The sequence below is a fragment of the Xenopus laevis genome, chromosome 2L, assembly GCF_017654675.1.
Source record: "Xenopus laevis strain J_2021 chromosome 2L, Xenopus_laevis_v10.1, whole genome shotgun sequence".
NCBI lineage: Eukaryota > Metazoa > Chordata > Amphibia > Anura > Pipidae > Xenopus > Xenopus laevis.
Genome location: NC_054373.1, coordinates 187,110,412 through 187,136,921, shown reverse-complemented (window position 1 = coordinate 187,136,921; position 26,510 = coordinate 187,110,412). Strand labels below are relative to the sequence as shown.

At 39.8% G+C, this 26,510-nt stretch overlaps 1 protein-coding gene across 1 annotated transcript in view; it reads right to left on the bottom strand.

Moving 5' to 3' along the window:
- Positions 1-26,510, bottom strand: part of LOC108707614 (disks large homolog 2) — a 659,829-nt gene that overhangs the window by 594,345 nt on the left and 38,974 nt on the right. The gene's annotated exons all lie outside the window — the stretch shown is intronic.

The following is a 26,510-nucleotide window of genomic DNA, read 5'->3' as shown; positions in this document are numbered from 1 at the left end:
AGAATAATAATATTTATTAAAGGGCTATGGAACATTCTATATATAAATATTTCCAGACAGAATCTCTGCATTTTTCTCCAGGCACTTTTAACTTTTCTTATCAATTTTGAAAGAGTTTGTTCAGGAGCAACAAGCTTTTGTTAGATAAATGAAAGCATTGGGCATTGTTTTTTCGGGAACAAATGGCCTGACCTTAAAAGACCTTTTTCCAAGTATAGTAACTTGCGATGCTTGATGTAAAGAGTGAAATGATCATATCAGATCTGTCGGCGAACCAACGGAGAGGTATAATCACTTCAAGATGTGTATCCTCTCTGCCTCTCTTTTATCCTCAAATGAATTTAAGGAAAGCTCCAAAGATGAGGCATGAATATTAGTGTATTTATTCATCTGGAAACTCTTCTTGTGGGTTTTTGTTTTTTTTTTGTTTTTTTTTTAAATTCTAGCCCTTCTTAGGTGATGTAGTTGGCATTTAAAGGTAATTAAAGAGATGAATTAAAATTAATTTATTAAAAGGAAATTATAAATCAAAGTAGATATGAATAAGAGTGGGGAATAGTGTGTTTAGAAATGAGGCATTGTCTTTATAAATGGATCGAGTAATGGGTTTTAATGCCTCCATAATGGTTCTGATTGGCCAATAAACATTTGATAGACTTATTGGACCAAACAAGCGGATCTGAAAGGAAGTGGAAGGGAAATGTGGCTAGACTCACTCTGGCAAAACCTCATGTACAAACAGAGAAGAGACAGCAGAGTATTGCATGATCTATTTGGCACATATCCAACCGGAGGAAGAGCTGTAGAACATATCCAACTGGAGAATAAGCTGTAGAACATATCCAACTGGAGGATGAGCTGTAGAACATATCCAACTGGAGGATGAGCTGTAGAACATATCCAACTGGAGGATGAGCTGTAGAAAGCTGTGGAACATATCCAACTGGAGGATGAGCTGTAGAAAGCTGTGGAACATATCCAACTGGAGGATGAGCTGTAGAACATGTCCAACTGGAGTATGAGCTGTAGAACTTATCCAATTGGAGAATAAGCTGTAGAATATATCCAACTAGAGGATGAGCTGTAGAAAGCTGTGGAACATATCCAACTGGAGGATGAGCTGTAGAACATATCCAACCGGAGGATGAGCTGTAGAACTTATCCATTTGGAGAATAAGCTGTAGAATATATCCAACTGGAGGATGAGCTGCAGAAAGCTGTGGAACATATCCAACTGGAGGATGAGCTGTAGAACCTATCCAACCGGAGGATGAGCTGTAGAACTTATCCATTTGGAGAATAAGCTGTAGAATATATCCAACTGGAGGATGAGCTGCAGAAAGCTGTGGAACATATCCAACTGGAGGATGAGCTGTAGAACATATCCAACCGGAGGATAAGCTGTAGAACTTATCCAACTGGAGGATTAGCTGTAGAACATATCCAACCGGAGGATGAGCTGTAGAACTTATCCATTTGGAGAATAAGCTGTAGAACATGTCCAAATGGAGGATGAACTGTAGAACATGTCCAACTGGAGGATGAGCTGTAGAACATGTCCAAATGGAGGATGAGCTGTAGAAAGCTGTAGAAAATATCCAACTAGAGGATGAGCTGTAGAAACTACCTCTTAAGATTGTCAGTGAAAGAATATGGCTACTATGAGGCCACTGGCTGTCACCTAATGAAAAGGCAATGTATTCCTATTAATGATGGGCGAATTTGCGCCATTTCGCTTTGCCGAAAAATTTGCAAAACTGTGTCGGCCCCGTTTTTTCAATGTAGGCGCCCATTTTTTTCGACTGCGGCGTCTGTTTTTTTCCGAAATTTTTTTGATGATGGCGAATTTTCGCCAGCGAATTTTTCTGGGCGTTTCGCAATTTTTTTTGCCGACGGCAAATCGCGCAAATTCGCCATCAATTCGCACCTGCCAAATAAATTCGCCCATCACTAATCCCTATTAAAAGTTTAGTGGAGATCAAGAAGATTGTATCACTTGGGATCTGCCCGACCATAGGCTTTGCTGGAGAAGTTTCAGGAGTGTTGGCCACTCATTAATGAGCTCAAATGTTTTTAGTTGTGATATTGCCTGTACTGCCGTTTTCATCTGATTCATCATTGAGGCAGCAATGGGGTAAACTGTTCCATTCAGAGTTGGCCTTTAGGATGAATGATCTGTGCAGTCACTCAGGGCTCTATAACCAACAGGGCCGGCCTTAGGCCTATTGGACCAATTGGGCCCAATAGGGCCCCGCACCTCTGGGGGCCCGCACCAGAGGGCAGCACAGATAATATTTCCACCAGCACATGATGCTGCCTGGCCTGCCCCCAACTTTGAGAGTCCAGCCCATCCCCAAATCCATAGGTCCAGCCCACCCCCAACTCTGATAAACCAGCCTATCCCCCAACTCCATAGGTCTAGCTCGCCCCCAACTCTCATAGGCCCAGCTTTCCTCCAACCTTGATAGGCCCTGCCTGCCCCCAATCCAACCAAGCCTGCTCCCAAGCTGAATCGGCCCAGCCTGCCCTAAACTAATTGGCCCAGTCCACTCTCCTATTTCCTCCCTCTCTCTCTTACCCTGTGTGCCCCTATTATGTGCCCCTATTTCATCCCTCTCACTCTCTTACCTTGTCTGCCCCTTTCCTTTCTATTTTGTGCCTGTATGCCCTTATTTTCCTAAATCCTTGGTGTGTCAGTAGCCAGCAACACTTTGTCTAGGGGCCCCGCCAACATGGTCCCAATTGGGCCCCACATTTGATAGGACCAGCCTTGATAACCAATGTAGTATCCAGCTGTCAGGCCAGAGGTAGATGAAGGCAGCATTGTACTATGCAAACAGCTTGTTGCACCCCACTATTTTGCACATGTGCCAATTGTTTCACAGATACTAGCATGGAGAAAGGTGGTGTGTGATTCACACTGGGAAAGCAAACGGTAGATACAACTTAAACGCATACATTGCACAAAATTGTATCTATGCCCAGTAAAGTATAATCCCATGAACCATTTAATCATCACAAAAATCAATCAGTGATAGCTGTAATAAAACCCAGATTTTATTGTTTTACATCAGTGATCCCCAACCAGTAGCTCGTGAGTAACATGTTGCTCCCCAGCCCCTCGGATGATGCTCTCAGTTGCCTCAGAGCAGGTGCTTATTTTTGAATTCCAGACTTAGAGGCAAGTTTTGGTGCATAAAAACCAGGTATCTTACTAAACAGAGCCTCCTGTAGTCTGCCAGTCAACATAGGGGCTACCAATAGTCAATCATAGCTCTTATTTAGCACCATCCAGGAACAATTCTCATGCTTGTGTTGCTCCCCAACTCTTTTTACATCTGAATGTTGCTCTCTGGTGAAAAAGGTTGGGGACCCCTGTTTTACATTAAGATCTGTATTCCTGAACCCCATAAAAACAAGATGAAGCCACATATTGAAGACCCCCTCCAAGGTACAATAAACCAGCTTGTAATAAAGTATAACACAAGTGCAGCAATCTTAAATTACAGAGGTCACAAAGTTAAAGGAACAGTAACACCAACAAATTAAATTGTTTTAAAGTAATGAATGAATGGTGGATATTGAAAAAAAGCTATATATACAGTATATAGGCACAGGTTAAATAGTGGATAACAGAAAACTCCACTAATAAAGAGCTTATCTGCTATCTGAGCCTTTTCTCCTTGGAATGGCTACTCCCATTGCTACACAGCAGCTTGTTTATATAAACTATAGTAGTACTTATCTGTTATCTACTGTGTATCCTGTGCTTGAATGGCTGCCCCCATGGCAACACAGCAGCTTGTTTATATAAACTATAGTAGTACTTATCTGTTATCTACTGTGTATCCTGTGCTTGAATGGCTGCCCCCATGGCTACACAGCAGTTTGTTTATATAAACTATAGTAGTACTTATCTGTTATCTACTGTGTATCCTGTGCTTGAATGGCTGCCCCATGGCTACACAGCAGCTTGTTTATGTAAACTATAGTAGTACTTATCTGTTATCTACTGTGTATCCTGTGCTTGAATGGCTGTCCCCATTGCTACACAGCAACTTGTTTATATAAACTATAGTAGTACTTATCTGTTATCTACTGTGTATCCTGTGCTTGAATGGCTGCCCTATGGCTACACAGCAGCTTGTTTATATAAACTATAGTAGTACTTATCTGTTATCTACTGTGTATCCTGTGCTTGAATGGCTGCCCCCATGGCTACACAGCAGCTTGTTTATGTAAACTATAGTAGTACTTATCTGTTATCTACTGTGTATCCTGTGCTTGAATGGCTGTCCCCATTGCTACACAGCAACTTTTTTATATAAACTATAGTAGTACTTATCTGTTATCTACTGTGTATCCTGTGCTTGAATGGCTGCCCCCATGGCTACACAGCAGCTTGTTTATGTAAACTATAGTAGTACTTATCTGTTATCTACTGTGTATCCTGTGCTTGAATGGCTGCCCCCATGGCTACACAGCAGCTTGTTTATATAAACTATAGTAGTACTTATCTGTTATCTACTGTGTATCCTCTGCTTAAATGGCTGCCCCCATGGCTACACAGCAGCTTGTTTATATAAACTATAGTAGTACTTATCTGTTATCTACTGTGTATCCTGTGCTTGAATGGCTGCCCCCATGGCTACACAGCAGCTTGTTTATGTAAACTATAGTAGTACTTATCTGTTATCTACTGTGTATCCTGTGCTTGAATGGCTGCTCCCATGGCTACACAGCAGCTTGTTTATATAAACTATAGTAGTACTTATCTGTTATCTACTGTGTATCCTGTGCTTGAATGGCTGCCCCATGGCTACACAGCAACTTGTTTATATAAACTATAGTGAAATGTAGATAACATTTGGTGGATCCTTTATTTACAAAGGCAGGACAAGCTGATGGTTTAATGGTTTTATGTTAAGGGTGTTCCAGAGCATTCATTATAATGGAAACATTTCTCAGGTGTAGTCGTACTTATTTCCAATGTGGAGGTGCAGTTTAGGGAAGATTTCTCAGATGCTTTATACCTGCTTCTTGGTATCGAATTGTTCTACAGTAATTTGACCAAAATGACCATCATTGGGCTTAACCTCTGAAAATATAGGACCGCAAGGTCAAAACTCTCTAGTAACATGGCAAATGTTTATTAATGCACCTAAAGATCAGGATTAAGATAATGTGCCCCAAAAATGAGTCTACAGAAAGTATTGTGCACTCCATGGACTCTCAGACAGCGCTGAAGGTTAAAACAGTTTTATTTCACTAATACATTTGCTTTTTTTTTGTGAAAATAAAGCTGTTTTAACCTTCATGTCGAGAATCCATGGAGTGCACGCTACTTTCTGTAGATTGATTTGTCTCCACTTCGGGGGCGCTGCACCGGGTCCACCAATTCGGAGCGGTGATTGACCTGTAATAATATTATGATTTAGTGAACGGTTGTTTCAAGCAAGAGATCGATGCATGAGCACCTGAACCTGCCTAGTAATTGGGTGAGCGCATAAAAGCATAATAATTATTCCCTTGAATGTGAACATTATTGTTTGTGTAGCGCTATAGTACTTTGAGTGCACCTTACTCTACTATAAGCTTCACTCCCAGTACATATGCTCCGGATGAGACCCTAAAATCTTAGGGAGTGAGTCTTTGCAGCGATGTGGAAGCAGGGTGTAGTGCAACTGTAACTGTATTCAGGGAGCAAATAATTGGACGCCAGTGGTTCTTATAACTTAACCATAGAACAGATTTATTGAGCACAATATACAATCCTCAGTGGAGAGTACATAAACCAGAACATTTTCAGGTTCATACAATACATTGAATAGGCAGTACTCACAACACCTTTGGTCAGTATGATTCTCCTCAGAGATAGGAACAATACATGCAGCTTTGAGGAGGTACACCCAGCTTTCAGCCTTTTCCCTAAGTGGAACCTGAGGGGAATCTATCTACCCTAGGTCTGTACACTTAGTCCCTACTTCTGGGCAATGAGTACCCTGGGATCTTAATCCCACTACAATCCTCGTAGGAGCCTCAAGATGCTCAGATAAATAATCTGACTGTCTGTCACTCCTAGAGGTACCTATAAAGGTGAGTAGCCTATTCTTACTAGACCTGACCTGTCTAGGTTCCACTCGATCTCTGCCTCCTGCTCAGGCTAGAGCCAGCACAAGATGGACACTGAAAGCATGGCTTCAGAGTCTTTTATACTCTAGCACAATGTCATCTACTGGTCACTGTGAGAAACAACAAGGGGCATAGCTTAAAGCAGGAAGAGCAAACAGTACCCCTCCCAACTGTATTTTAGGATCCAGTTAGGTGTCCATAACACTGAGGGACTGCCTGCCAATAATACTAGGGGTGGCTATTTTACACTTCCCTACATTTGGAAATCTGAGTTTGGGTTGGAGCACTACCAAATGTTGTGTATGTTACATTCTCATTGCTAAATTTGAGCCTGATCCGTACGGTGGAACGTTTCTATGATGCTCGTGATATGGAGCAGAAGATTGACCAACTTTCTTGATAGAAGCAGGAACCCAGACGCAGAAACCTGCCCTCTCCGACTGAGTTCTTAATTACAGACAACAAAGACATACGACTAAAGGGGCAGAAGTCTATTAGGTCTAAGTGCACTTCAACGAATCTGTGCATTTGCCTCCGTTGTTCAGTAATTCCACCTTGTTCATAAGTGCCATCAAACAATTCCAGACTAAACTTTTCTTATTATTCTCTAACTGCTGAGATGTGCTAGTGATGTCTCTTCTTTCCTCCTTCTCTTCTTTCCTTTCATATATTAACCCTTTACCTCTTGCTACAGTTCTAGTAACCCATAGGAACACATCCAGAAGTCAATTTACCTACAGTTGGTCTCAGAACCATACCCAGCACTGCAGCCAACAGTGATAGTGTCACGACCAGCACCCAACACCAGAACAGGTGCCAAGTACCCTGGTCTCGGCTCGGCTTCACCAGTAGTGTGACCACCGTTTGGCTTCGGGAGGAGCCCTCAGCTTATTTGGGTGCCACCTGGACTTAACGAGGGGTACAAGGTGAGATGTTCTGGCTAGCAGAGGGGCACAGCAGGTAAATAGTCTTTTGGGCCGAAGGTCACGGTACAAATGGAGCAGGCAAGAGAATCGTCAGACAGGCAGGCGGATATCAGAATCGTTAGGCAGGCAAGGGTCAAACCGGGTAATCAAACAGATGGGGTCAGGCAGAAAGAGTAGTCGAGATGCAGGCAAAGGTCAGGATTCGGATATCAGAATAGTCAGGAACAGGCAGGGATCAAAACCGGAATAACAGATACAAATTTCACAGGAACAGACAGCACAAGGCTTCAGGAACCACTAGAATCAAGATTCTATCACGGGCACTGGCTGGGAGTAAGAATGGGCCTTAAATACCTCCAAATTTCGCGCCAAAACATGCCCAATGCGCGCTGGCGTAATTGCGCCAGCGCGCCTGTACCTTTAAGCGCCGCGCGCGCCCTAGAGAACCAAGATGGCGCCGGCGCTGGAGGCCGGAACAGGAGTGCGGCGGCCGTCCATGCCGCCGCACCACTAGACCACCAGGTCATTTTATTACAGATAGTCCTTGGTAACCCTATGCCACCCCGTATATTAGTATTATTGCTCGTTTATGGCTTTCTGTACAAAGCGACATTTAGAGGCCCATTTATCAAAGGTCAAATTTCTGATAATTAATTCATTTTTTTTTTATTCGAATATGCTCACAATTCAGCTGGGAGGTTATTTAAAAAAAATTAGAATGTCTAATATTCGATCGAATGGTTCCAACCCGAAAATTCTAATCATATTTGATTCGTATTCTATTCATAAGAATCAAGTTTTTCTCCTGAGAAAAAAACTCGAATGTCAGGAAGGCTATTAAAGTTGACCTGTCACCCCAAAAAAATGTTCCAAATACTATTTTATCATGTTAGTCAAGAAAAATGTAACTTTAATTACACTGTATAAATTATTTGAATAATCAGTCTGGGAATTCATAATTATAACAAGGAGGCAGGAGCCATTTTTTGGACACTGTTATTAAGACAAGACTTGTATCATCTCAGAATCTTGTTTGTGCACCAGAATGGGGGACCTGATGTCCATCCCCATGTCCTGGTTACACAATTAAATGGTGAAGAGATTGGGGGGAATGTGGGGAGAGCAGTGACATGTAGGAAGTGCTGAATGGAAAGTGAAAGTAATTGCTGGCCCCGCCTCTATGCTTAAGGCAGTGATGGGCGAATCTATTTCTCTGCGAATTTACCCCAAAAAATCGAGAAATGGAGAAAAATTCAAGAAACTAATTGAAGTCAATGGGCATCGAAATAACTTTGACGCGTGACCGTTTTGATGTGAGCGTCAATATTTATACGAGTGACAATTTTGTCCAAATGCATTAAAGTCAATGGTCGTCCGAATAATTTTGACGTGTGACAATTTTAAGGGTGCAGCAAATTCTTGCCACAGTTTCGCAAGTTTATTCACTGGTGGCAAAACCTGGAAATTCACAGCAGATTCATGCCTGCCGAATTTATTCGCCCATTGACTAATCAACGGACCTCTGCCATTGACTTGTACATGAACTCGGCAGGTTTTAGGTGCCGAATATTTCGAATTAGGACTGTTTCCATGGTCGAGGAGTGATAAATCTCACTTTCGAATTGGGGGATTAAAATTAAAATTTGTGAATTTTGACACTCGAAAATTCGAATTTGAATTGACTTTTCGACACTTTATAAAACTGCCCCTTAAAGGGATACTGTCATGGGAAAAAAAAAATTTCAAAATGAATCAGTTAATAGTGCTGCTCCAGCAGAATTCTGCACTGAAATCCGTTTCTCAAAAGAGCAAACAGATTTTTTTATATTCAATTTTGAAATCTGACATGGGGCTAGACATATTGTCAATTTCCCAGCTGCCCCAAGTCATGTGACTTGTGCTCTGATAAACTTGAATCACTCTTTACTGCTGTACTGCAAGTTGGAGTGATATCCCCCCCCCTCCCTTTTCCCCCCCAGCAGCCAAACAAAAGAACAATGGGAAGGTAACCAGATAACAGCTCCCTAACACAAGATAACAGCTGCCTGGTAGATCTAAGAACAGCACTCAATAGTAAAATCCAGGTCCCACTGAGACACATTCAGTTACATTGAGAAGGAAAAACAGCAGCCTGCCAGAAAGCATTTCTCTCCTAAAGTGCAGGCACAAGTCACATGACCAGGGGCAGCTGGGAAATTGACAATATGTCTAGCCCCATGTCAGATTTCAAAACTGAATATAAAAAAATCTGTTTGCTCTTTTGAGAAATGGATTTCAGTGCAGAATTCTGCTGGAGCAGCACTATTAACTTATTCATTTTTAAAAAAATGTTTTTTCCCATGACAGTATCCCTTTAATGAGACAAACATTTATCAGGGTTTGACCCTGGCTGACCAGGCGACCCTTATCAGAAGTTGTTGCCAGATAAAAATGCACCTTATAGACTTTGTATTTAAACTTGGTCACCTAATACTGCAGATCAATCACATTTCTAATGAAAAGCAATAATTATATTAAAAATTCAACTGTAGCTGGGGAGGGAGGGGAATTGCTGACTTGTATATCACTCGGCACCAGATTAACTGCTCCTGTATCATTCCAAGAAGAGCTGCTCTCGGGACACATTGCACAACCGGCCATATTTCTGTGTTTTATCAGTAAAGCTGGTCATAGACGCAAAGATCCGATTGTAAGAATCAACGTACGATCGGACTTTCCCATCTCCCAAGGCTCCAAAATCAGGCACACCCTCGTTCCCCAGGATGCACTGAGGTGCCCAGCCAATCTGGTTGCTCTCCAGCCTGTAACTGGGCTGGATGATGTCACAGACAGAAAAACAGGGTCAACAAGTCAATTGGAGAGGCACCTAGCTCAATTTGAAGTTTTTGTGGTCTGCACTGGGTTTAGCCTGAAAATCCGACTTTTTCAGGCACAAACTCGAAAACTTTGAAGAATTTGGGGGGAAACCCGAAAAATTGGAGCGGTTTGGGTTTTCACACGATGTTATCGAGTTTTTCCACAATCCAATTAAATCAAGTTTTTTATTAATAATTAATAGGAAAGCACCGAATCCAGGATTCGGTTCGGCCTTTTTCAGCAGGATTCGGATTTGGCCAAATCCTTGTGTCGGCCGAACCGAATCAGAATCCTAATTTGCATATGCAAATTAGGGTCGGGGAGGGAAATCACGTGACTTTTTGTCACAAAATGAGAAAGTAAAAAATGTTTTCCCCTTCCCACCCCTTATTTTTATATGCAAGGATTTGTATTCAGCCGAATCTCTTGCGAAGGATTTGTGGGTTCGTTGTGGGTTCGGCCGAAGCCAAAATAATGGATTTTGTGCATCACTAATAAATAAGCTAAAATCGGGCATGGGAGTTTGGTCTTGTTCTTTGTAACAAAATATGATATGAATTCAGATTTTACTAAATAACCCCCTATATCTTCATCACCGGCTCTAAGCAAATATGTCCCGTTTTGGATTTGCCAAAAAAACTCGCAAAACTAAGGAAAAATATTTCTGAAACGGTGAACATTTGCGAAATGCATTTTAGTCAATGGCTGTTTTTTTTCACAGCAATTTTTTTCATTGGGTTTTTTTGACCTTGGAAGTAAATAAATCAGCGCGGCTCTCTATACTCAGAGTCGTCACTATTGGATTCTAATTATTAGCTGCTTCGTTAACCTTGTAATGACAGAGGGGAGGTCTGGATCTGTAATAGTCACTGATTCTCAAGCCTTCGCCTCGGGGGTAATTATCTCAGGCTTAGTCACCCAGTCAATCCATTTCTTTGGCTGAAAAACAAATTGCCATTTTTATAACATGTATGGGACCCGTTATCCGGAAATCCATTATCCAGAAAGCTCTGACGGGAAGGTCGTCTCCCATAGACTTCATTTTAATCAAATAGTTTTTAAAAATGATTTCCTTTTTCTGTGTAATTATAAAGCAGTCGCTTGTACTTGATCCCAACTAAGATATAATTAATCCTTATTGGAAGCAAAACCAGCCTCTTGGCTTTATTTCATGTTTATATGATTTTCTAGTAGACTCACTTAAAGGGGTGGTTCACCCCTTTAACTTTTAGGGGGTTATTTACTAAACTCGAAATGCCAAAAACCCGAAAAATTTGTGCGTTTTTAGTATAAAATCCGAAAAAAAAATTCTGAAAAAAAACCAGACGAAATCCACACTTTTTTTTTGGCTTATTTATTAATACACTTTCCGAAAAAATCATGAAAAATATGAATTTTCCAAAAATTTTCAGAATTCCCCCCTGATTTTCAAGATTTTTCATCCGAAAACATAGATTTCTTATGCTTTTTGCCCGAAAACTTTGGGGTATTGCCCGAAACTAAGCACACATGAAAAAATCATTGTGACTACTACCATTGACTTATATGCAAGCTCAACAGGTCTGAGATACCAGATTCGGACTTTTCCATTATCGGGGTTTAATAAATTCCGTAAAATGTTTGATTTTTTTTTTTACTATAAATTCGGAAAAGTGTATTAATAAATAAGCCAAAAAAAAACCCCATGCGAATTTGGTCGGACATTTTTTCAGAAAAAATTTAGATAAATTCGGACTTTGATAAATAAGCCCCTTAGTATTTTATAGAATGGCTAATTCCAAGCAACTTTTCATTTGGCCTTGTTCTATTTTAAGGTTTTTTAAATTATTTGCCTTCTTCTTCTGACTCTTTCCAGCTTCCAAACCCAGGCAACAAATGTATTGTTATTGCTACTTTTTATTCCTCATCTTTCTATTCAGGCCTCTCCTATTCATATTCCAGTCTCTTATTCAAATCAATGCATGGTTGCTAGGGTCATTTGGTTCCTAGCAACCAGATTTCTGAAATTGCAACTGAAACTGGAGAGCTGCTGAATAAAAAGCTAAATAACTGAAAAACCACAAATAATAAAAAATGAAAACCAATTGCAAATTGTCTCAGAATATCCCTTTCTACGTCATACAAACAGTTAATTTAAAGATGAACAACCCCATTACGTTATGGAGATCCAAATTATGGGAAGACCCATTATCCGGAAAGCCCCAGGTCCCCAGGATTATAAGTAATAGATCCCATACCAGTAGCTGGTTATATGACATGCAATGATTATGAGACCGGCATGTTACATGACTTTAAGCCTTTTCTAAACACACCAAAGAGATAAAAAGTAAAAGCTATACGGCACATAAACACGTTTCTATTAATGTTACATCGTTTACTTGACCTTCAATCACACACAACTGGCTGAAGTTTTATTGTTTATTCCTCCGCAATTATCTTTGTGCTGATAGGGGTCGGCGAGAAATGATTCCTGGCACAAAATCACAAATGAGACAACGATTCACAACAAAACAATCTGTGACCCACAATTCATGAATCTGATTAACAAGGAGACGTCTTTGTGATACCTTTGCCAAGGCATAAAGAACATGCCGCTCCAGATACTTGTACAGGTATGGGATCATTATCCAGAAACCTGTAATCCAGAAAGCTCCGACTTATAGGATGGCCATCTCCCATAGACTCCATTGTAATCAAATAATTCAGATTTTTAAGAGTGATTTCCTTTTTCTGTGTTATAATAAAACAGTCGCTTGTACTTGATCCCAACTAAGATATAATTAATCCTTATTGGAAGCAAAACCAGCCTATTGGGTTTATATAGAGGGTTATTTACTAATATCCGAATTCTTATTTTTTAAATAAAAAAGCACGACTAAACTCCCATACCCGATTTGACCTTATTTATTATTAAAAAAGCTTGATTTGATAGTTTTAGGAAAAAACTTGATAAAATTGAACGAAAACCCAAATCTTATGTTTTTTTCTGAGGTTTTTCTCTAACGATCGATTTTATAGTGCTTTACCCCGAAAATCCTGAATATTTCATGTTTTTGACTGAAAAGGTTGGAAAACCCAAATCGTATGATTTCTTTTGGAGATTTCTCTAGGGCTTTATCCCCAAAATCCCAAGATTTTTGACGGAAAAGGTTGGACTTTCAGGCTAATTCCAGTGCAGGTCTGTAAAGTTGTCCCCAGCAGCTCCCTAGCTTGGATCTTGTTAGGCCATCAATTGAGAGTCAGTGGCTCTGCACATGCTCAGTGTGCTCTAGAGTGTTGTTGCGACACTAACACTTTGCCAAGCAAAAATTTGCTCAAACAACTCTAATTTACTAAAATGCAAAGTTGCGCCATGGTGCCGAACGTTGGTGAGTTTTCGTTATCGTTAGTTCTGCAATCAAAGCGAAGATGCGCTAGCGTTCAATTATGCCTAGCACAACTTCGTTAGAGGTATTCGATCAGTCTAATTTGCATACGGCAGGAAATTATATCGTTGAATGGACGTATATGTTGCAGCAAATACATTACATAACACAAGTCCAGGGAACCTTAATAAAGACAATAGAGTTGTTATATTGCCCTACACATGAGCCCACTGTATAGTTTATGTTCCAAATGTTAGAAAATGTAGGGGGAACCTGGTTACCTAAAAAAATGTAAGTACTTTTGAAGCCTATCACTCTGAAAAAAGGAAAAGACGCCAGCGTTTTTTGGGATTTAGAAACTCTTTACAACTGGTCTGAGCTGGAGAAGACAAGTCTGGTGAAAGAGGTAACGTTCAGTAAAATCTGCATCTTAGTGAATTTGCAGAGTAACGTCCATTCGCCAGAGCGAAACTTCAACTGGCGATAGAGTGCGAATGAGCGATAGCGTCTGTCTCTTTCACTAGCGAAGTTACTTTGGCCTTTAGTAAATCTACCCCTATCCTGTCAGTATTTTAATTGGAACATTTTCTAATTGGACCAGTGTTGTTAGTGGAGTACCGCAGGGCTCATCTGGAGTATGGGGGCAGTTTTGGACTCCAGTCCTTAAGAGGGATATAAATGAGCTGGAGAGAGTGCAGAGACTAAGTGCAACTAAACTGGTTAGAGGGAGGGAAGAGTTAAATTATGAGGGGAGACTGACAAGGTTGGGGTTGTTTTCTCTGGAAAAAAGGCGCTTGTGAGGGGACATGATTAGACTTTACAAGTACATTAGAGGACATTATAGACAAATAGCAGGGGACCTTTTTACCCATAAAGAGAATCACGTACCAGAGGCCTCCCCTTCAGACTAGAGGAAAAGAAGTTTCATTTAAAGGAACAGAGTAGGGGGTTCATCACAGTGAGGACAGTGAGGTTGGGGAATGCACTGCCGGGTGATGATTCAGTTAATGACTATAAGAGGGACTTGGATGATTTCTTGGACAGACATAATACAAAGGCTATTGTGATACTAAACTCTATAGTTAGTATAGATATGGGTATATATCATTTATGTGACAGTAGGGAGGGGTGTGTGTATGGGGCTGGGTTTTCATTTGGAGGGGTTGGACTTTGCCCTTTTTCAACCCAATTTAACTGTGTAACTGTGTATAAATTAATTATAATGTAGAATAAACTGGTTTCCATGCAACAGGAATCTGAATGACTTGCTTATCAGGTATGTATCAGAACTTATTATTATATTATCTCAATAAAGTATATTGTGAGAAGACCTTAAGGATTTCTGGCGAATTTGCGTGCGCGTACGCCCATTGACTTTAATGCATTTGGACAAAATAGTCACGTGTATAAAAATAGTCGCTCGCGTCAAAATTGTATTTTGATGCCCATTGACTTCAATGCGTTTTGCAAATTTTTTGCCATTTCGCAAATTTCTTTGCCGTTTCATGATTTTTATGGTCGAAGCGAAACAGATTCAGCCATCCCTAGACTGCAGCACAGAGCAGTGTGACTGGGGGAGGGGCCAGAAGGGGTTATAATAAATAATAAATAATAAAAGGCCCACGCCTGTATGAATTGGATGTGGGACCTAATGGAGGATTTATAACACGTTTCCTCTCTTACTTTTAGAGAAATGTCTTTGCCAGTGAAACCATTTCATACAACCCCTCCTCACACTATAGATCTACTTCCAATCTAAATGGAAATTAATTCTTTTTCTCTATTATTAAAATGAATTATCCAGCAATTTCAGGGATTCCTGCAGGAGCATGAGTAGCCCGCAGGCAATATAAAAGCACCCAGTGAAAGCAGAGGACGTTATAATGAATGTGCTTCTGACTCTTTCATCTTTCAAATGGGGGTCACTGACCCCATCTAAAAAACAAATGCTCTGTAAGGCTACAAATATATTGTTATTGTTACTTTTTATTCCTCATCTTTCTATTCAGGCCTCTCCTATTCATATTCCAGTCTCTTATTCAAATCAATGCATGGTTGCTAGGGGAATTTGGACCGTAGCAACCAGATGGCTGAAATTACAAACTGGAGAGCTGCTGAATAAAAAGCTAAATAACTAAAAAACCACAAATAATAAAAAATTAAAAGCAATTGCAAATTATCTCAGAATATCACTCTCTACATCATACTAAAAGTGAACTGGAAGGTGGATAATTCCTTTAAGAGCTAAAGGGGAATGACCTGGGAAGGTTGGTCTTTCTGAAGGTCTCTGCATTAAAGGAATACAAAGTCAAACTCATATTAAAGATATAAGACATTAGTTTACCTTGTACTTGTAAATATTGAGCAAACGCTGGTGGTCCAACCATAGTATTATAACAGTGCTGTCCATGTGGTAGGACAGTTATCTGGAATTTCATGTTCAGAAGGTGGATTATTATTAAACACATCTATGAAGATATTGGGCATGTGGTGGGACATAATTTATTGGGGGGACACAAGGACGCAGGTGGGGCTCCACTTGGCACCCCTGATTTATACCATACCATCACCAAGGAAGCAGCTTCTAAAGCAGCTTGTGTAGCTCATGTTTTGGCCACTTTGTAGGCCTAAAGAGTCATTATAAAAAATACTAATTATTCGCATTGTTTCATTCCTGGGCTCAGAACCAAAGAGAGTTTATTATAACAGCTGCCCGGTGCCAGTCTCTCCAAGGAAAAGAGCAGCTTGTTGCTTTGTGCAGCTCCACGTTGATAACAGACCCTTATGCCTTGGCAGCAAGTTGAAGGTTAAGTCCATGAACAGAGACATCGTATGAAAGTTTTCCCTAACAACTTCGGATGTCCAGAGCTGATAACAATATCTCAGCAACCAGTCTGCATTGGCTCACAGTGAAAGAACCAGAAGCAGAAGAGTAATTCAAGTGTCTCCAGGAGGGACCTTCATGTTTTCAGCATTGTTACCAGGAATAAAATGTATTTAGCAATGGGCGAATTTCTTCCGTTTCTTCCCGCGAAATGGCGAAAAATTCATGAAACTCAACTTAAAGTCAATAGGCATCTGAATAGTGTTGACCCGCGGCGATTTTGACACAGGCAACTTTTTAGGACGTGCGTCCAAAATTTTTTGACGCTGCCGAACTTTCACGAATTTATTCACTGGCGGCAAAACGCTGAAATTCACCGCTAAATTTGTGCCAGGTGAATTTATTCACCCATCACTGAATGTATATATTCATTAAGTGTGAGATAATGAGATACATTTAGGGGTGTAACTACAGATGAAGCAGAGGGAGGCCCAGGAGCTATAGGGGCCCCATGAGGCCCTAATTAAAGGAGAAGAAAAGGTTGAAACTAAGTAAGCTTTATCAAATATGTCTATAGAAAAACACCAGTACTGGGCTGCTGGGAGCAAGGGGTTGATGAGTAACATGTTGCTCGGGAGCCACTGGTTGGAGATCACTGCTTTAGTGCATAGAATTTTTGGATTAAAGCCAATTCTATCTGATACATAATTGGGGGAATGTAAAAGAAAAAAATTGCAAAGAGTAAAGCAATTCTCACAAATACGAATACGAAAGCTTTATCGGGAGCCCTAACCTTACTGCCTGCCCTACGGCAGCTGGTGAGAACATGGAGACCTGGGCCTATAAACTTGGCTTCTGCACCTTGAGCTGAATTCTTTTTTTTTTTTTAACTGTTTATTGAAAATAGAACATAACACAATGTTTCTTATGGATGTTTGCATAATATGAAAATGCATAAATATCAATATAAATATACATTCGATATTGACAATTGTCTTTGTATTATTATGGGGGGGGAGAAGAACAAAAGTAAGAAGGAAGGGAAGAGGTAATAAGAGGGGAGGGGTGGCATATGTTGGGAGCTGTGATTGACAGGCCTCCGACATTCAATTTTACTATTGTATTTCCATAGTAGCGTAGGGAATTCTTACTGTTTGTCACTTTTCCATATGATGGTTCACGTTATAGTGAAGCTGGTGTCACAATCAAGTTTAACATCCAAATCATAGATCAAATCATAGTCAACTTCAAAAGCAAACACAAAATCAAAAGTAAAATCAAACATAAAGTGGTGCCTCCTTCAGCTTTTCTCTGGTTGTCAGGATATCAACTAGGTATAAGATTGGTCTATTCATTTACTGACTGGGTTTCCCCCATCATCTTCTCGTTAGCCCTATATCATAGCTCCTCCTTCTCATAGTTCAATCATCTTCTGCTGGCTTCTCCTAACTTTGTATTTGTTGAACCCATTTTAACTATTCAGCTGGAAAGACGGGGTGGTATAGTGTACCAAGGGATCCCAAATTTTTTGAAATTTCACCTGTCTATCTAGTAGAATTTCAATGTACAAAATGCAACTCTTTTCGCTAAAGTGTATTTCGCCAGGTTCAGGTTGGAGAACTCCCATCATAAAGATAGAGCAGACATTTTTAAATGCAATCAACATTGCCCTTTCCATGCTACTTTTCTCCATGGCGAAAAATCCTCTAGCAAAGATTCGTCAGAGAAAATTCTCTAAAAATATTTCCTTACTACTATTGTATGGGGAAATATACTGGCGAATTTTCACTGAGAATTTTGGCCAGGAGAAAATTCATCACAATTCTCGAGAAAGTGAACTTACGGTTACGACTTTTAGTAAATATGGAGAGGTGTTGTGAAAATACACCTGGCGAAGTGAGGCGAACTGTGGTGAAGTTAGGTAAAGAGAAAATTTGCACTTTAGTAAATGTGCCCCACAGTATTTGCACTACAATCCAGAAGCAACCAGAGGTTTCTGTGCACCAGTCTCTCCATTTTAGCTTTCCCTTGATTTCAGCAGTAGAACAGGCATCAGTGGTTCAGTAAATCCATTTGGTCCATTTAGGGTCAAATTTCCTGATAAAGTTCGTCCAGATTTAAGCCAAAATGCCCAAGTCACAAGGGGGGTCTTTCTGATAAAGATACCCATACACAGGTCATTCCTATCATCAGGTGGTTAGGGTTTTTAGCCTTGCCCAATCAAAATCCATTCAATACCGAACAGCCAATCCAATTACTATGTGATACTGTGACCATATCATAGACACACTGCGTGGGAAGAGATTTGCCAACAGAGCTTCACATGATAATTCACTTAGAGGATAATAGACAATGTTATTCCTTTTTTTCAAAGCTTAACTAATGGGATATTGTTCTCATTCCCTTCTCTCGCTAACAGAATATTACATGGATATTAAATCCTCTCCTGCATGAATGCATCCAATCAAAACGCGACTGTTCCTGGGCTGACATAAGTCACAAAATAATTTAATGTCATTAGATGACATAAAAGAACAAAAGACATAAAATACATCCTACATGGCTCCCGTTTCAAAGAATAAAACCAGCCTGGTCCATTTAGGACAACCTCATGCGACTTGGACCCTAAATCATTCTGATTCATTTTAACCTGGTGCATTTTTTAAACTGGTCATGCAGGTACAATGGTGGGGACTAGTAATGGGCGAATTTATTCGCCAGGCGCGAATTTGCGGCGAATTTGCGCGATTCGCAGCCAGCGAATAAATTCGCAAAACGCCCGCGTAAATTCGCCCGAAAAAATTCGCAGGCGTCCAAAAAAATTTTTTGCCGCGCCAGAAAAAAACCGGCTCCGGCGTCAAAAACGAGACGCCGGTGCCGTTTCGCGAATTTTTTGGCGTTTCGCGAATTTCGCGCAAAATTTGCGAATTTTTCCGCAAATCGAAACGGCGCAAATTCGCCCATCACTAGTGGGGACAGCGTGTGCTGACAAGCACATTATCTAAATGAGGTATGCATAAAAGAAACACTAAAATGCAACCGGGAGAAGACAAATGCTTTGGAGAACACTGGTGAGACTGCTCGCAAAACACTGCAGAAACTAGATAGCGTGAAACACGTCAGGAGGGAGTGGCTAACACAAAGAAGGCAGACTGGTGGGAGAGACTGCAATGTGGTGTGTTTTTGAAATTTATTAATATGAATATTTGCTGTTAATAACATGCACCAATAAATGTTTTAAGTGAGAAGCTGTGCATGTTTCTAATTCATATGTAGTATTTGGAAGTCGACCTGAGCACAGTTCTTACTATAAAGATAGCTCATACCCCAAAATTCTAAAGTTAAAAAATGGGACACTTTTACTAACCAAGAAATGGGGCCTAACCCCTAAAATAGGTAGTAAAGTAGAAGGCTTTTTGTTGAAGCAAAGAAAGGACCATTTTCATATTATTACTCTTGGTTCTGGATAGAGATGTTGGACAAGCAGATGTCCACCTACTTAGCCATATAGTAAGCATCATATTGTGGAACCCTTGTTTCTCTTTTGCACTGTTCCTATCTTCTGAATCTTTAGCATGTAAAGCCCAGTGAATTGTAGCCTCTAGTATCTAAAAATGTTGGTGGTATACAATGACTAGGCGCTAGGGCCACATCCAAGGTGGGAACAGAAACGGTTAAACTCTACAGTTCAGAAACCGCACTTGGTGGTTGCTTTCGATAAATTGCTATACCTTTGGCAGAATTTAAATCTTTTATTACATTATCCTTGATCTTTGAGATGAAGTAATATTTTAAGGAAATAACTTCCTACTGTATGTGAAATGTTCTGATTAATGTGCAAAACCAGTGGGAATTCAGTATCAGAGCCGGTACACGAGACTGTAGGCGAAACGGTTCCACCGAGCCACCTTCCCTCTCCATCCTACTCTATGATGAGTGGGAGAGAGAGTTCCACAGTTGCCATAGCAACCGTTCTCCAATCTCATAGGTCAGCCAAAAAAAGAGGCCTCTCCCTCATAAGATAAACCGGAGCCCCAGCCGCTTCAGAAATTGTATCATTTTCTCCAGTCGTGCTCTTTTTCACTCCATTTCTATCTAAAAATAACAATGGCAGCTCGATGATTTATCTGGCAGTCTTTCCACTTTGTTGCTGCAAAACTTTACTGAATTCTGCTCAGTTTGACAGCGGGGAGGCTGAAAGAGCTCAGCAGAGGAAAGAAACACAGTTGGGCTTTTTTTTTTGAAAATATCCCTCTGAAATAAAGAATTTCTCAATGAGAATATAAATAATGGCATTGACTTGTGCTTTCTATCGTTTGCATTTTCTGCTACAATGGATGGTATCAAGCTCTTGTTATAATGACTGTGCTGGACTGGAGATAAGTCATTATAATAATTAGCCATTTAATATTTCTGTATTGAAATTAGTCCCCTGTCTTTAGTTATGGAATCTAATAGGAGTTGTGTTCAGTTATAGTGGGACACAAGGCAAAATAAGCCTGGTGGACCTCCTTTAGGTTTATTAGACTGGACAAGCTATAGAACTTGAGGGGTAAATAAGGTGCCGGCTGGGGAACAATTGTATAAAAACATCCCATTCTTAAACCATGTATATTAAGGATTTGCTTCCATTCATATCTAAAGGTGGCCATACACAAGCCAATAAAAGCTGCAGACAGACCGAGTCGGCAGCTTATTGGCTCGTGCATGGGGTCCTCCAATGGGCTTCCCCTATCGATATCTGGCCGAAAGTAAGGCAGATGTTGATCGGATGGGAATAAAAATCCTGTAGGATTGCGGACCGCATCTGTTTGTTAATCTCGTCCTGCGATCTGACCGCCCATTTACCCATCGTTATGATCCAATCGTGGGGCCCTAGGGCCCACGATCGGATCAACCCGATATTGCCCACCTCAAGATATTGGGGAGAAATCCATTAGTTTAGCGACATCGCCAAAAGAACGAATCTCTCAGTGTATGGCCACCTTAAGAGGTTAGATACAAATGTTGGCGAAGTCAACACAGTCTTCTGCTCCTATCTCAGCAACCAATTCTATATGCTCCTCATTTGATTCATTATTGTGCTGACACAGGAATCCATCCATCAAGTTCAATATTCTCGCTGATGATTCTTGATGAAATCTAAATGCCATCTGATCCAGAGGAAGGTCTAAACCCATCAGAAGCCTCTACAAAATGTCTTCCTGACCCCAAGATTGCAATTGGACCACTTCTGGATAAACTTTGTACTAAGAGTAAATTTCAGTAATTTTGTATTTGTTTACTTGCCAGTACAACCACTTCCAGAAGAGCATCCCACAGTTTCCCAGGTGACACTTATCACCCTTAAGCTGGAACCTCCTTCCCTCTGATAGGGAATATATATAATATATAGTAATGATATCCATATAACACCTCTTCTCCAGTGTAACCAGTCCCAACTTGCCTTTCCATGTAACTTATTTCCTATTCCCTTTATCAGCTCAGTCGCTCTTCTCTGTACTTTCTCTATTTCATTACTGTCCCTTATATATTTATATATAGTGATCATATCCCCCTTATATATTTATATATGTGATCATATCCCCTTTATATATTTATATATAGTGATCATATCCCCTGATATATTTATATATAGTGAGCATACACCCCTTATATATTTATATATAGTGATCATATCCCTCTTATATATTTATATATAGTGATCATATCCCCCTTATATATTTATATATAGTGATCATATCCCCCTTATATATTTATATATAGTGATCATATCCCCCTTATATATTTATATATAGTGATCATATTCCCCTTATATATTTATATATAGTGATCATATCCCCTTATATATAGTGATCATACCCCCTTATATATTTATATATAGTGATCATATCCCTCTTATATATTTATATATAGTGATCATATCCCCTTATATATTTATATATAGTGATCATATTCCCCTTATATATTTATATATAGTGATCATATCCCCTTATATATTTATATATAGTGATCATATCCCCCTTATATATTTATATATAGTGATCATATCCCTTATATATTTATATATAGTGATCATACCCCCTTATATATTTATATATAGTGATCATATCTCCCTTATATATTTATATATAGTCATCATATCCCCCTTATATATTTATATATAGTCATCATATCCCCCTTATATATTTATATATAGTGATCATATCCCCCTTATATATTTATATATAGTCATCATATCCCCCTTATATATTTATATATAGTGATCATATCCCTCTTATATATTTATATAAAGTGATCATATCCCCTTATATATTTATATATAGTGATCATATCCCCCTTATATATTTATATATAGTCATCATATCCCCCTTATATATTTATATATAGTCATCATATCCCCTTATATATTTATATATAGTGATCATATCTCCCTTATATATTTATATATAGTCATCATATCCCCCTTATATATTTATATATAGTCATCATATCCCCCTTATATATTTATATATAGTGATCATATCCCCTTATATATTTATATATAGTGATCATATCCCCCTTATATATTTATATATAGTGATCATATCCCTCTTATATATTTATATAAAGTGATCATATCCCCTTATATATTTATATATAGTGATCATATCCCCTTATATATTTATATATAGTCATCATATCCCCTTATATATTTATATATAGTCATCATATCCCCCTTATATATTTATATATAGTGATCATATCCCCCTTATATATTTATATATAGTGATCATATCCCCCTTATATATTTATATATAGTGATCATATCCCTCTTATATATTTATATAAAGTGATCATATCCCCTTATATATTTATATATAGTGATCATATCCCCCTTATATATTTATATATAGTCATCATATCCCCCTTATATATTTATATATAGTCATCATATCCCCCTTATATATTTATATATAGTGATCATATCCCCCTTATATATTTATATATAATGATCATATCCAGGCCTGGACTGAGAACTAAAATAGGCCCTGGCATTTCAGGTACACAGAGGCCCAATCAGCCCACACAGAGGCCCAAACAGCCCCCACCAGCCCACTAAATACTGAATTTCTATGGCACCTTATAGCAGCCCCTCTGGCATTTGCCAGAACCCACAGATTGCCAGTCCGGGCCTGATCATATCCCCCTTAACTGTCTCTTCTCCAGTGTAACCAATCCCAACTTGGGAATATTATGCCTAATGAACACTGGAGATCAAAACATCACTGCATATGACTGTCAGGAAATATCAGAGATGTCTATATTTGCCAGAATACGTTTGACTGCATTAAGATGATGAACATGTTTTCAGTGGGTGTCAGAACTCAGTGCAGATCAGCAGCAGCAGCAACAATGAGCTCTAACACTCTGCTGAATTCTTATTTTCCACCATTAATAATTCAGCCCCATCATTTCATTAAAAGTGAATATATTCAGAAGAGAAAAACTATCAATAAGGCAGTTGGAGGTGATGGCAAGGCTTTAATCAGAGTCTATATTTACAGCCATGTCCTATAAGGGCTTAACTACTTATTTATATTAAAATAATCAGATTGAATTCATGTGGTGTTTTCCAGTTATTTTCTTGTAATCCTTCTCTTGGAAATGGCTTTTATGATTTAATATTTTACAAACATGTTTCCTGGTTCCAATCCAGTTTTTCTAAATTATGTAGCAGTGCAGTTAATCTGTTTCTCCTGCACTTTGACAAATATTCAATTATTTTCTTTTCCAAGTTGGCTAAAATAATGTTTTTTCTGATGCGCTTTGTCTGAAAGGTAACAGTCTGGCACCAATAATCCTGCAGCACCTGCTTTATTCCTTACTTGACTTTGTATCCTGCTTTCCTCGCCAGTAACTTCTAAAATCTCTGTAATCTTCATATGACCTGACTCGTATTTTGTACTTTTGTGTCGTTCCATATTCCGACAACAAATACATTTTAAATAAATTCTTGAAACTTTATACATTTGAAGCTTTGAAGTAATATTTATTAACTCACTCCCACAAAATGTCATTTTGAGTCTTAAAGAAAATACCGGCTTCTGGTAAAGTAGGATATTCTTTCACATAAGAATGGCTATACATACAGTATATGCATAATGGCAGCTCTATCAAGTAAGTGAATAAAATAGCAAAAATATTTAAACATGTTGGGCCTTTTTACTAAATGTGTAATTTGCTAAATTTTCCATAATGCAATATTTTTCATACAACTTTTTTCCACAATACAACTGCAAACTACACTTCAAACCTTGTGTCTTTTTATAATTGGCGTACAAGTTGAATATATGTCATTATGGGTGTCACACAAGTAGAACATGAGAATGAACTAGCAGCTATAGTAGGTAGAGATGGTGCCTATAGTAACAGTGGATAATAGTCTCTGGGAAGGGAGTGTGACTGTGGGATAGCAGGTATAGTAGGGAGAGATGGTGTCTATAGTAACAGTGGATAATAGTCTCTGGGAAGGGAGTGTGACTGTGGATAGCAGGTATAGTAGGGAGAGATGTGTCTATAGTAACAGTGGATAATAGTCTCTGGGAAGGGAGTGTGACTGTGGGATAGCAGGTATAGTAGGGAGAGATGGTGCCTATAGTAACAGTGGATAATAGTCTCTGGAAGGGAGTGTGACTGTGGGATAGCAGGTATAGTAGGGAGAGATGGTGCCTATAGTAACAGTGGGATAATAGTCTCTGGGAAGGGAGTGTGACTGTGGGATAGCAGGTATAGTAGGGAGAGATGGTGCCTATAGTAACAGTGGATAATAGTCTCTGGGAAGGGAGTGTGACTGTGGGATAGCAGGTATAGTAGGGAGAGACGGTACCTATAGTAACAGTGGGATAATAGTCTCTGGGAAGGGAGTGTGACTGTGGGATAGCAGGTATAGTAGGGAGAGATGGTGCCTATAGTAACAGTGGATAATAGTCTCTGGGAAGGGAGTGTGACTGTGGGATAGCAGCCATAGTAGGGAGAGATGGTGCCTATAGTAACAGTGGATAATAGTCTCTGGGAAGGGAGTGTGACTGTGGGATAGCAGGTATAGTAGGTAGAGATGGTGCCTATAGTAACAGTGGATAATAGTCTCTGGGAAGGGAGTGTGACTGTGGGGTAGCAGGTATAGTAGGGAGAGATGGTGTCTATAGTAACAGTGGATAATAGTCTCTGGGAAGGGAGTGTGACTGTGGGATAGCAGGTATAGTAGGGAGAGATGGTGCCTATAGTAACAGTGGATAATAGTCTCTGGGAAGGGAGTGTGACTGTGGGATAGCAGGTATAGTAGGGAGAGATGGTGCCTATAGTAACAGTGGATAATAGTCTCTGGGAAGGGAGTGTGACTGTGGGATAGCAGGTATAGTAGGGAGAGATGGTGTCTATAGTAACAGTGGATAATAATCTCTGGGAAGGGAGTGTGACTGTGGGATAGCAGGTATAGTAGGGAGAGATGGTGCCTATAGTAACAGTGGGATAATAGTCTCTGGGAAGGGAGTGTGACTGTGGGATAGCAGGTATAGTAGGGAGAGATGGTGTCTATAGTAACAGTGGATAATAGTCTCTGGGAAGGGAGTGTGACTGTGGGATAGCAGGTATAGTAGGGAGAGATGGTGCCTATAGTAACAGTGGATAATAGTCTCTGGGAAGGGAGTGTGACTGTGGGATAGCAGGTATAGTAGGGAGAGATGGTGTCTATAGTAACAGTGGATAATAATCTCTGGGAAGGGAGTGTGACTGTGGGATAGCAGGTATAGTAGGGAGAGATGGTGCCTATAGTAACAGTGGATAATAGTCTCTGGGAAGGGAGTGTGACTTGGGATAGCAGGTATAGTAGGGAGAGATGGTGCCTATAGTAACAGTGGGATAATAGTCTCTGGGAAGGGAGTGTGACTGTGGGATAGCAGGTATAGTAGGAGAGATGGTGCCTATAGTAACAGTGGATAATATGGATAATAGTCTCTGGGAAGGGAGTGTGACTGTGGGATAGCAGGTATAGTAGGGAGAGATGGTGCCTATAGTAACAGTGGATAATAGTCTCTGGAAGGGAGTGTGACTGTGGGATAGCAGGTATAGTAGGAGAGATGGTGCCTATAGTAACAGTGGATAATAGTCTCTGGGAAGGGAGTGTGACTATGGGATAGCAGGTATAGTAGGGAGAGATGGTGCCTATAGTAACAGTGGATAATAGTCTCTGGGAAGGGAGTGTGACTGTGGATAGCAGGTATAGTAGGGAGGATGGTGCCTATAGTAACAGTGGATAAGTCTCTGGGAAGGGAGTGTGACTGTGGGATAGCAGTATAGTAGGAGAGATGGTGCCTATAGTAACAGTGGATAATAGTCTCTGGGAAGGGAGTGTGACTATGGGATAGC